At 39.0% G+C, this 12,439-nt stretch overlaps 1 protein-coding gene across 1 annotated transcript in view; it reads left to right on the top strand.

Moving 5' to 3' along the window:
* The first annotated feature begins 12,011 nt into the window (after positions 1 to 12,011).
* The window catches only part of TMEM117 (transmembrane protein 117), a 198,509-nt gene continuing 198,081 nt past the window's right edge, over positions 12,012 to 12,439 (top strand). Inside the window, exon 1 of the mRNA XM_008632769.2 lies at positions 12,012 to 12,093. The gene's annotated coding sequence lies outside the window, so the exon portion shown is untranslated. The remainder of the gene's footprint in view (positions 12,094 to 12,439) is intronic.

Genomic DNA, 12,439 nt, shown 5'->3' on the forward strand with positions numbered 1-12,439 from the left:
ATGCGATCTTAGAATCAGTTTGATATGAAACAAGACTGGTACACATTGACATTTTGTAGCACCTTTTTTGGTAAAAAGACAAACTGAAAGTCAAAAGTGTTTTCTTTAAAATCTCAATATCACAAATATTTTCCTGTATTACAGTGATTGATATGTGTCAAAGAAAAGAAGTTGCATGGAAATTAACACAGGCAACTAGGGATTTTATATCTAATAAAGATTCCTACAGTTCTGAATTTTAGTGTCCTTCAGATTCTTACTAAACTGCTTTAAATCATTAAACTCCTGTCCAAATCATAAAGAGTGTCTGGACAAAAATAGGGATGTTTATATGTTAGCCTATGCACTAAGTAACTTTTCTTCTTTTTATTGGTAATAATTTCTTCCTTGTACTTGAATTGTTCTTTTACAGTGGATTTTATATCTAATTCAGGCTGTGGCTCTTTTGGTAGAGACAGCATGTTGCAGTTTCCCAAAATTATAATAAGATTTCTTTAACTGAGTAATAAATGACATTTTTAAAGAGGAAATACTTCTAATAGATTTTGGTGCAGCATTTTTTGGTGTGACTTCTGGGTCTTGTTTTCAGTGCCTTTAATGTCTTTTACAATACATTTACTTCTTCACTGATTGAACTATGTTCTATTCAAGTACTTATGCTAGTTTATTAAATGTTGTGGTTATAAGCTCTGTGGAATCATCAGTTCACGCTGTTCATAGTTGTGTGATGGTGTGCAATCATTTTTTCCTGTTTTGATGTTTCTGGGAAGTCCTGTCCCAGGTTTGACTCTAACCGTCCACCTCACAATGGAAATGCATGTGCTTTTTTTACATACAGTTTCTATTACTGCATTTTGTACCTATCTTGAGATGACACTTAAAACATTAAACACATTTCCAACAATGGAAGTGTAAAACCCTTTCTTTTTACTGGGCATTACTCTAATTTCAGTTTCTTGCTGCAGACCTCCATTGCCTATGGATGTCTATCCTGATGCTCTTCCAAACTTCAGTTTAGATTATGTTTTTCCCCCATCAGCATGGTCTTCAAAACTAACCATATTTTAAGATAATTAAAGTATGAGAGAGTCCATCAGCAAGATGAAATTTCTTCTATATAGAGTAAAAATACAATATCAACTACTTCCTTCAGAAATACATGAAAATTTCATTTCTTCAACTCTGCTTCTAGTTACCTCCATTCCAACGCACTCAGAGGGACCTAAACAGAAATTAGAAATCACGTCTCTCCTAGAGTCAGATTTGCTTTTAACTTTGAGAATAATGTGAAAGGTGTTCCTAGCAAATAGACTTTGATTTTTGAGCGTGCCAATGTTGCCTGTTTGTAAGTCTCAGTATATGTAGTTCTAATCAACCAACACTCTATATTCAAATAAAATAAAAAGGTATTTCTTAATGATGAACAGAGATAGTCTACTATAGATAGTCTACTATTAAGAATTATTGCTGTAAGAACCCATTGCTCTCTTGCCATTACAGCAAGTGGTTTTCAGCACAGTGTGGACAGCTCTCAGTTCATGTTCATCAGTAAGCCTTTATAGCAGTAAGAATATATCTCTTCATCTCTTTATGCTCTGAGGCATTTCTGTTCATTTCTTGTAAATGAACAAATAAATAATCTAACTCCCTTCTCTCTCCCTTCTCTTAATATCCATAATCTGAGGGGTTTTTCTTTCTGGCTCCTTAAAGAGCTGACACAGTAGGTGATTTCTGTGGGTGGCAAGGAGCATGCTAGATAGACAGCTATTTTAGGTTGAATTGCAATATAGTAAATAGCCAAGATTGGGGTGTTGGGGTTTTCCCAGCCACTGCCATAAATGAAAACAGATTAGCAGCAATGGGTTTTGCTATCCTAAAGGTTGTAGACAATTGAATTTTTTCACATTTTGTTGTGCTTTGATAATGAGATGCAAATATCCTGTGAAGTAAACTGAAAAAAGCACAATTGATGGGACTTCCCATCTTTCTTACCTCTTTATGTTCTGTTAAGTACTTCCAGACTATGAAGGAGTTGATTCCGTTTTGTTTTGTTTTTTTTTTTTTATATCTCTGTCCATTTCTAGTCCTTATGCTGATCTGGTAAATCTATAGATCGACACTAGACATGACATATCTGCATTCTCTATGCACAGCATAATGGACAGTGTTATCATCAAATTGTTTCCTGCTCTCAGTGATTTTTAATTTACAAAATTTCTCAAATGTTGTTAGTTCTATCACATACTTTCCCTAGTAGTAGTGATTAATTAACATATAAATACCACTGCAAAATCACTGTGCAAAATGACTTGTGATCCAGTTATCCTGTTTGCCACTCTTCAGATTTTCTCTTCTGTCTCTATGGGGTGTTATTTGAATGGATTTCTGAAGTGCATTAAACAGTAAGACTGGTGTCTCTGTGGTTCTTTATTCCGCCTTTTTTCTCCAATAGTAAAATTTGTTTTCATTACTTAAAACCTATGTTTGCTCGTTAGTTATTGATGACATGTTCCAAGAAGCTTCCTAATGTGTAAAGCACACAAAAACTTTTTAGGAATCTTCTTACATGATGTTCAAAGTGATTCTTGGGTCAGAAAAAGGAAAAAAACCCTTTGTTAAAGACCTGGGTAGCTCTCTCAGGGCTTTGGAAAAGATTTATAAGTCACAATTTAAACTTTGAGCTGTCAGGACTAAGCTAGTGAATTTGTGCCTTCTTCCTAGACCATCCCATGCCTGACCATAAATGCCAAGATTTTAAATTTGACTGGAATCTAGAAGAAGACTGCACAGAAAATATGAGAGGGACATAATGTATGCCAGGAGGGCTAGTGGCTAGAGACACACCAATTATCTGTAGCAAGGTGTTTTACATTGCTGTAGCTCCAATCAAAGATGATATAACAAAGCAGCAACTGAAGCTGTATTACTATTTTCATTCAACAGTCTTCCTGCCACCAAAGAGAAACTTCACTTAAATAACACTTCTATTAAAAATTGAGGTCTTGTATTGGAAAAAAACTCCAAGGCAAACATGAGGTGCTATTTGCATTCATGTAAAGCTTTAATCTGGAACTCAAGCTAGAAAAAAATTCTAAATATCCCATTCATTTTTGAAGAGACAGGGTGTGTCTTACAGCAGCCTCCTATTGTATGTTTTCATGTCAGTTACGACTACTCTACCTTCCACTCCATTTGATTTGCTAGCTTTCTTGATGACAAAGAAAATATGCTTGGGACTGTTTCCGTTCCATTTGGATGATCATACTGACAGCCCAGCACATGGTGACTGGAGAAGGACCGCTTTTAAAAAGCTAGTGAGTCCTGGCAGAGAGCCACCAAACACAATACAGTCTAGATTTAAAGTAGATCTTATCTGCCAAGATTGTTAATTACCTCCTGCAGGAGTAGCTTGTCTGGCCAGTAGTCATGTCTAAACATAGAGCAGTATTTGAAGTTTGCATGATCTAATGAGCTGGCAGGTAGCTTCAAGTACTCTGAAAAGTAGTAATTTTCTCAAAGATTTCCTCGTTCAAATGTTCCTGTTATTACAAATATTTCAAAAATAATACCAAGACATATACATTGATAAGGTGAAATGCATATTACAAAAAAAAATTAGAAATTATACTTCTGTTTTTCCTAACATTTCATGGAAGATATAATAACCCTACTGAAATAATTAAGAATTCTCTCACTCACTTTGGTACAGACAGGACTCTACTAGTAGGAAGTATGTGAAATACTTTTAGTGGCAGGTGGTCTAGGATGATAAACTGGTGCAACACTAGCATGGATCCAGTAATTTTCCTGGTGAACTCAAAAGAGAGATGCTGGGCAACATTCCTTTCATACCCATTTCCACTTTCTTTTAATATTTACTTTAGATGAGTGCATTGAGTCATCATAAAATAGTATCAGCTCAAACTTCAGCACTGTGCTGATTATATGCAATTGTTTATCTTGTTTTCCATCACTATAGGGATGGCAGTTCCTCTCTTGATAAGGTGCAGTTAGGACAAACTAATTCCAGAGGAGGCAAACACAGCTCTGGCCAAGGCATTGTTTGCACTTCATGCTGAAGACAAAGTCCTAAGTCACTTCCTTTCTTAATCAGAGTGTTGCAGAGTCTTTGGGCCTTGCTGAGACCTTTTACTTTGTAGCCTAGGAGTACCAATATTTCAAAGTTTTGATCATTTATTTTATATTTTCTTTGACATTTTGCCTAGTCTTTCTGAGCTCCCAGATTCCTGCCTGTTTCTCCGTGGTATGTATGGCTATGATGTAATAGATCATAGAATCATAGAATATTTTGGGTTGGCAGGGACATCTAGTCTAGTCATCTAGTCTAACCTTCTGCAATGAGCAGAGACATCCTCAGCTATATCAGGTTGCTCAGAGCCCCATCCAGCCTGACCTTGAATGTTACCAGGGATAGGACATCTTTTGCCTCTCTGGATTACCTTTTCCAGTGTTTGACCAACCTCATTGTAGAAAACATCTTCCTTATATTTAGTCTGAATATACTCTCTTTTAGTTTAAAACCAGTATCCCTTTTCCTTTCACTACAGGCCTAAACAACTGTTCTCATCTTTCTTACAAACACCCTTTCAGTATTGAAAAACTGCAAGGAGAAGTCTTCTCCACACCCCCAACTCTCTCAGCCTTTTCTTTTAAGAAAGGTATTCTATCCCTCTGATTATTCTTATGGGCCTCCTCTGGACTCTCTTAAACAGCTCCATGTCTTTCCTGTGCTGAGGACTCCAGAGATGGATGCAGTGCTTCAGGTGGAATGTCACCAGGGCTGGGTAGAGGGGTAAAATCACCTCCCTGAACCTGCTGGCCACACTTCTTTTTATGTAGCCCAGAGTACAGTTTACTTTCTGGGCTGCAAGCAGACATTGCTGGCTCATTACCTTTTTTCCTCATCCACCAGTGCCCCCAAGTCCTTCTCAGCCGGGATGCTTTCAATCCACTCATACCCCAGCCTTAATGATTACAGAGATTGCCTTAACCCAGGTGCAGGACTTTTCACTTGACCTCACTGAACCACATGAGTTTCACGTGGACTCACTTCTTGAGCTTGTCCAGGTCCCTGTGGATGGCATCCCATTCCTCAGGCAAGGCAACTGCACCACTCAGCTTGGTGTTGTCTGCAAACTTGCTGAGGGTGCACTTGATCCCATTGTTTAGGTCACTGACTCAGAAGTAAGGCGTATGGGTCCTAATACAGACCCTTGAGGAACACCACTCATCACTCATCTCCATCCTGCCATTGAGACGTTGACCACTACTGTGTGGATGCAACTGTACAACCAATTCCTTATCCACTAAGTATCAGGTTCCTTCCAACGGCTCCTTTTATGCTTCTTATTGCTGCTTTATGGTCTTATCCAAATTTCCAAAGAAAATAGGAAAAGGTTCAAACTGCTGTTAGATAATTCCACTTTTTTTATGTAGGCATCATGAGGACAGCTAAGACCTCTCTGAGGGATGTCTAAGCCGAGGTGAAAGAATGGGACAAAGGATTTCTCCTACTCATGGGGTCCCACTTGCAGGAGAAGTATTCAGTCAGACAGGCTTTTCATCCGAGTCATTTAGAAGTGACACGCAGTTTCCACCCATAAATTACTATATGAAAATAGTAGCAAGAAAACATGGGAAGATTTATCCCAAAACGGTTCCATGGGGCCAGCTAAGGGTTATATTACTAATTGTTTGTGGACAGCATTTCTGAGATGTTAGAGAAAAAACCTCTAACACAGATCCTTACTCTGCAGTGCTTATTGTTGAAACGGATAGAAATGTGGAAGAAGGGTAGGAAGAAGAATTGCAGTGCAACCTGAAGTAGTTGCATTGTTCCCTTCTAGCACTTAAGGCTGCTTTTAAGTGCTCAGCTCCTTGCACTTAATTCCCAGCAGAATAAGACCCTCACAGGCACATACTAACTCAGATGTGTGCTATGTCTCAGCATAAGCTGAAGGACTCCAGTACTTCATTTTAGTTCCAAAAGATTCTACAGTGCACTCACTGCTCTTAGAAATGGAAGGATATTCAATGAAAAAACAAAGGATATTTTGACTGCATTGTACATTCTTACTTGTTCTCTCAGGCAGTTATTCAAAGTGCCTGTCCATTTTCAATAGATTTCCAGCTGCTAAATAAATTATTACATTTATCATTGAATTTTTTTTTTTTTTTTTGCATAACTATGCTTTTTCACAGTGCATTAGTGTGAGATAAAAATAACAGGCATTTACCACAGGCTATTCTTTGGACACTGAAAAAAAGTCTATTTGCATAATAGATACTGCATATCCCTGTAAAGGACAAGTAAAAGCTTTAAAGAAAGGTCACAAAACCTGGTCTTCTCATCACTTGTTCAAAACTAAAAATCTGACAGCAAAACCTCAGCTCTCTAGACATAGCAGTGTATACATGACGCTCTTATTAATTTTCTTCAGACTATGATTAGCTTTCTCATATTTAATATTGGTACACGATTATTTTCACGGAGATTATAGTTCTGTTTCACTGAGTGCTACCATTTGGACAGTCATATTGAAGTTGCTAGCAAGTGTAGGTCACTTGTATTCTTGTATTTGATCCACTGCTTCGGCCAGCCGTTTTTTGGGCAGGACACCTGAAAGGGTCTGCTTTGGCAGCGTCAGATTTTCTCTTCATTTATATTAGTGCAGCATCTGGGTTGCCACAGCCTCTATCAAGACAGCCAATGAAGCAGCCAGGACCTCATAGCATTCCCTGCTCTGGCTGCATTTCTGTTCCCCCATTTCAGTCAGTTGTATGTGGCAGTGCATGATCAGAGTCCTTTTATTTTAATAGATAACATACACCAGTTTCAGGTATGCAGAGAATTGAAAATAAAGTAATTTAATTGTTCGAGTTATCGTACTATGCTTGAGCTTAAAAGTATACTTCTGCCAAGATGCCAAAAGTACTTCTCTCAAGATGCAAAATTTTTGTCATGCTACACCTATTTTTGTTCTAACAGAAACAGGACCAAGATGCAGTGAATTAATATGACAACACAATAAAGCCTTCAGATTTATTTTTTTTTTCAGAGGCAATGCATTGTTGTACTGTAATTGCACACAGTACAGTTGTTCATTGTACTTTAGAAGAGCATCATGAGGCACAGTACGTTGGAAACAGGACTTACTTTTTTTGTCCTGTGTTTTTTCATGAGGTTGAGAAATTTCCTCTCATTTTCTTAAATCAAATTTTTCTTTAGTATGGAGTAAACTTCCAGGCTGAACAGCCCCAGCTCTCTCAACCTCTCTTCACAGGAGAGGTGTTCCAGCTTTCTGATCACCTTGCTGGCCTTTTTCTGGACTCTCTGCAGCAGGTCCATGTCCTTCTTATGCTGGGGACCCCAGAGTAAGACACAATAGTCCAGGTGGTGTCTCATGATAGTGGAGTAAAGGAGGGGAATCCTCTCCCTCGCCCTGCTGCTCATGCTACTTTTTATGTAGACTAGGACACATTTGGCCTTCTGGGCTGAGAGTGCATGTTGTCAGGTCATGGTGAGCTTCTCATCCACCAACACCTATGTTTCTTTCCAGGGCACCTCTCAATGCATTGTCTGCCCGCCCTGTACCTGTGTTTGGGATTGCCCTGATCCAGGTGCAGGACCTTGCACTTGGCCTTGTTGAACTTCATGAAGTTCACATAGGCCCACCTCTTCAGCCCGATAAGGTCCTTCTGGATGTCATCCTTTCCCTCCAATGTGTCAACCACAACACACAGATTGGCATCCTTGACAAACTTGCTGAGGTGCATTCAATCCCATATCACCAACAAATACTTCTGTCCCACTACTGACCCCCGAGGAGTCCCTCGTCCCTGGTCTCTGCTTGGACATGGAGCCATTGACCACAACATCCAGCAAAGTCCCTATCCCCCAAATGGTCCACACGTCAAGGGTTCAGCAACATTAGCGCATATTTTGTTTTCTGAAAGACCTTATGTTGCTGCTTACTGTTTTTCTGACCTTTTGTCTTCCAGCTTTAGTTCTATTTTTCTGAAGTCTTACTTTACCATTGCAACCAACTTGGACAGTGTGGAGAAATAAAATCTGTGTAAGGCTGGACTCAGATTCCACTTTTTCTTAATTTGTGTTTTCTCCAAGTCTCCGCATGGAACTTTCAGAGTAGCTACAAGTTGATTATTCATTCCTTTTTCTAGTGCAGAAGTCACATGTAGTTGTTCTATTTGCTGAAATCATCCATATAGCCAGCAGAGGTTCTTAAACAGTATTTAATGGGTGGTGTAAATTCACCTCACTCAGTTCTTTAGTGATTTCATCTAGGGTAGGTATATATTGCCTGTCTGTTTGAAATCAGTATGGATTATTTGAAGTAGAATCATGCTTACTTGGAGTAAACCTGGTCTGGATGAACAGAAGTCAGTATTTAATTCAAGTGTAAGGTTTGTCACTGGACTTTCATCTTCAAAATTGTCAATATAGCTTCTACTTCAATTTTGGTAAGCCCTATATCATTTGACTCTCAGACCAAAGTTCTGCTTGACAATAAGTAATGTAAAGTTCTGGTTCTCCTACTGCTTTTTTGTTCCACGTTGCACTGGCATTGTAAAATTAGATGTATATATATATATATTTAATTATGCTCAAAATTTTATTTTTGTGATTTAACCTATCAACCATGATGAAACCATCTCTAACTTCCTCTTAGTAATCTAAAACCTGGTTGACAAGGATCAAAAAGTACATAATAATCACCCATATCCCAAGATTCCATTAACATTTTTATTTGGAGCATCACTTACATTTGTTAGAATTTATATCAAAATGCTTTTTTCACTTTTTTTTTTGCCTTAATGTGTGTGTGCACGTGTGTGCGCGTGTTTGCTTTTCTCCCTTTCACTTGTTACAACATTAACTTTCTTCTAGTTCTGTGAAATTTCCTCAGCATTTCAGCAGTTAGGAAACAATTATTAACATTGCTATCATGCCTTTAATTTATTTTTCTAATAAGTCTTCAACCTGCCATTTAAAAATAAATATTTAATTTAGTTTGTGCAGTTTACTATCCTTTCATATTATTGATTTAATGTAAAGTGTTTCATGTTACATAATGTGAAAACAGTTGCTGTTTATGTTTTCCAAATATGCAGTAGAAACCTTTCTGCTGTTCCACATTCTTTTACACAATCCTATTTTTCACATCTACTTGCAAAGCAATACTAGTATTTGAAAAATCATTGTCTCTGATTAACTTAACATCCTTAGTTTCCATGGGATGTATCTATTTGCCTTTTCTTTCTTCTAAGTTCTTGAACTATTTAGATCTTCAGTTATACACTAACTGTTGCCAGCTTTTGTGGCTTTTTTCCTCCCCCATTTGTTTCATGTTTTATTGTGCTGCTTTCTCTTCTTTTAGAAGATGGTAAGAAATGAGTTGGAGATGCAGGTAAGGAATAAGTCTGAAGCTGTATGGCTGAGACAGGTTGCCATAACCATGACTGTAAAATTACAAGGCAAGGAGTCTTTTGTTCCAAGGATGTTTTTCCAGGTGTACTGGATCTGGCCCAGAATTAAGTCAACTATCTTCATGGCAGTGAAATTGTGCTGTGTTTTGTGTTTGTAACTAAAACACTGTGGAAAACATGCCAGTGTTTGGGCTGTTGCTCAGAAATGCTTGCACAGGATCAGGGCTATCTCTCTTTCCCATTCTGCCCACATTCCCATACCAGCAAGTAGGCATGAATTTGGGAGACAATAGAGCTGGGACAGCTGATGCCATATAATATATAACATCATGCTCACCAGTAAAACTGGGTAGAGGAAAAGGGTGAGGTAGGGGTTGTTTTCAAAGCTGTTTATCAGAGACTGATGGTCTGCTTGTGGGTTTTGGTGTGTGGTTGCCTTGGCATACTTTTTTTAATCCTTACTTCTTACATTTTAGAATTGTCACCTTTTTTTTCTTCAGTTGTTAAACCATCTTTATGTTGACCTACTGGTTTTCTTTCTTTTTCTCCTATTCTCTCCCCTGTCCCACTAGGGGAAGAGGCAGGGGGAAGTGAGCTAGCAGCTGTGTGGATGCTTACCTGCTGGACATGGTCAACCCACAACAGCAGTATGGAAGAAAGAGCACATTAAGAGCACAATCTCTGAGTAATGGGGTTTTGAGTTTTGAGGGAATTAAATACTTTTAATGAGAAGCAAACCAGGGAAGAGGCATTTGTGCATCCACAGATGAAAGGAGAAGGAGGACAGGATGAGAAAACTGTGATTGTTTAACCTTGAGAAGAGGAGGCTCAAGGCAGAGGATCTTATTGATGTGTCTAAAAGCCTGATAGGAGGAGTAAAGATGAAGCCAGACTCCTTGTGATGTCCAGTGAAGGACAAGAGGCAATGGGCACAAACTGAAATATGAGAAGTTTACAAAGAAGTTTACAAAAAGAGAACTTCCCAGTTACAGACTAATGTGCTGAAGGCTGATTTCTCATATCTGAGTGTAAAATGACTACAGAAATTGAAACTGTAGTATCAATTAGTAGTATCAATATACGGTTAGTTCAATACCCACAGCTCTGTTGGAAAGTGGGTGTAAAACGATAGCCTTTACAGAAGCGCTATTTTGTAGTAGGAGTGCTGATAGATTAGTTTCATTCACAAGTACCAAAACTAACATTTCAAGATGACTCATTGTCCTGATTCAGCCTGCTTTTTAGGTTCAACTTACTGGTTTTACTGCTGGCTTTTTTGTTTGCTGACAGTTTTGTAGATAAGAATTTGTTTATATTCTTCTGTTGCAGGCAGTCCCTGGCTTTCAGTGAGCGGGCCTGATTAGTCTTGTCTACTGAGATTATTTGTTAATTGTTGCTATTCAGGTATGTATTTCATCAAGGAAATCTTGATTGCTTGATTAAAAAGAAATAGGAGCAGTCCATCTTTTTTTATATGAGAGAAACACTACACTTAAAAAAAAAATAAATTAGCTTCCTCTTAAGACAACAAATGCAACATGAAATTTGGGGGAGATATAAGGTGCACTTATGCTTTTGGTTACTTTAATAGAAAAGTAGATTATCTTCATTTGATTAACTTAGTTACTTCAAAAACTTGCTCACTGATTCACTATCTGAAAAAATGTTCATGGATGCTTTGTAGTGTAGCATGGGTTTCAATCTGAGCTGGAGAGAATATTTTTTGGTGTGTAGGTGCATGAAGACTGTGATCTCTTTGTAGTGCATGCTGCCTCCCTCTGTGGATTCTCATTAGTTGAACATAAGGAGGCAGTTCTGCAGGAGTGGCAGTACACACAGAACTGTTGCATGAACAGGCAGTGCTTTTTGCTGTATTTCTGTACTCTCACATTGCACATGATTTTTCATCTATGAATATTTGAATTTTCTTTTTACTGTAAAGATAGCTTGGGGTGTGTTAGTGTGAAATACTGAGTACTGCATCTTTCTACATAAAAATGAGGGTCTCAGATTATTCCACTGAGAATGATAATGTGGTGATTGTTAGAGATCTTCAATAACAGGTTTATTTACAAAGATACATAAAACTGTATTGCCTGAAGTACAGGAGGGATTCACAAGTCCTCTTCTGCTGCTTATTCTGGTTGTGCTGGTCTTTTGCAATCTGGCTCTTCTGAAGACCCTTCCACATTCCTCAGTGCATCTCAGCCACATTCCTGTCTGCCTTGGCCTGAAGCAGCCAGATAGACGTCTGATGCCAAATTTCAGATACCTGCTCCAATGGAGTTACCTGACTTTTCCCAACAATTTGTTGAGGCTGTGTCTAGAAACTTCAAGTTCGTTTTATCTGTCTCCAGCAATGACCAGAACTAGTACATACTGCACTAAAACCCAGTCATAATGCAATGCTAAGAGCATCCTGTTTTCCTGGGATGTCAGCAATACCAGCACACTGACACTAGGGACCACATCCCACATTAAAAGGCTTTGGTTGACAATTCGGCTGAAGTGCAATGTCAACAACTCTGGCAGGCTGCACAGAGGCATTTTGCCCGACACAGTGACCATATAGACTGTGTGTGCACCCTGGAGCCTGGACGTGGCCTCAGCATTGCCCCTTCCCAAGTAAGTAAATTGGGTGTAGACCTCCCTCCGCTCCCAAATAATGAGGGTTTTCCTAACTCGTCCTGAGTGATCTGGCTGTTATTGCCAGCCCTGTGCTTTTTCTTTGGGGTAATAAATATCCGGATTTGACCGCCTCTTTCCCGTGTTTGTAAATTTGCATAATACTGGAGTCTGACCGGTGGGAACTGAGTGCTCTCGGGTTTCGTTCACCTCGCCGGCTGCATAAGTCCCCCTGGCTCCCCGGCCACCCTTTTCCAGGGTGAATAAAGACACCCGCGGGCACACCGCGCACGTTTCGGGTCCTTGCTGACAGGCTGGGGGGGAGGGGCGGGCACGGACGGGCACG

This window comes from Corvus brachyrhynchos, unplaced genomic scaffold (genome assembly GCF_000691975.1).
Source record: "Corvus brachyrhynchos isolate BGI_N302 unplaced genomic scaffold, ASM69197v1 scaffold32, whole genome shotgun sequence".
NCBI lineage: Eukaryota > Metazoa > Chordata > Aves > Passeriformes > Corvidae > Corvus > Corvus brachyrhynchos.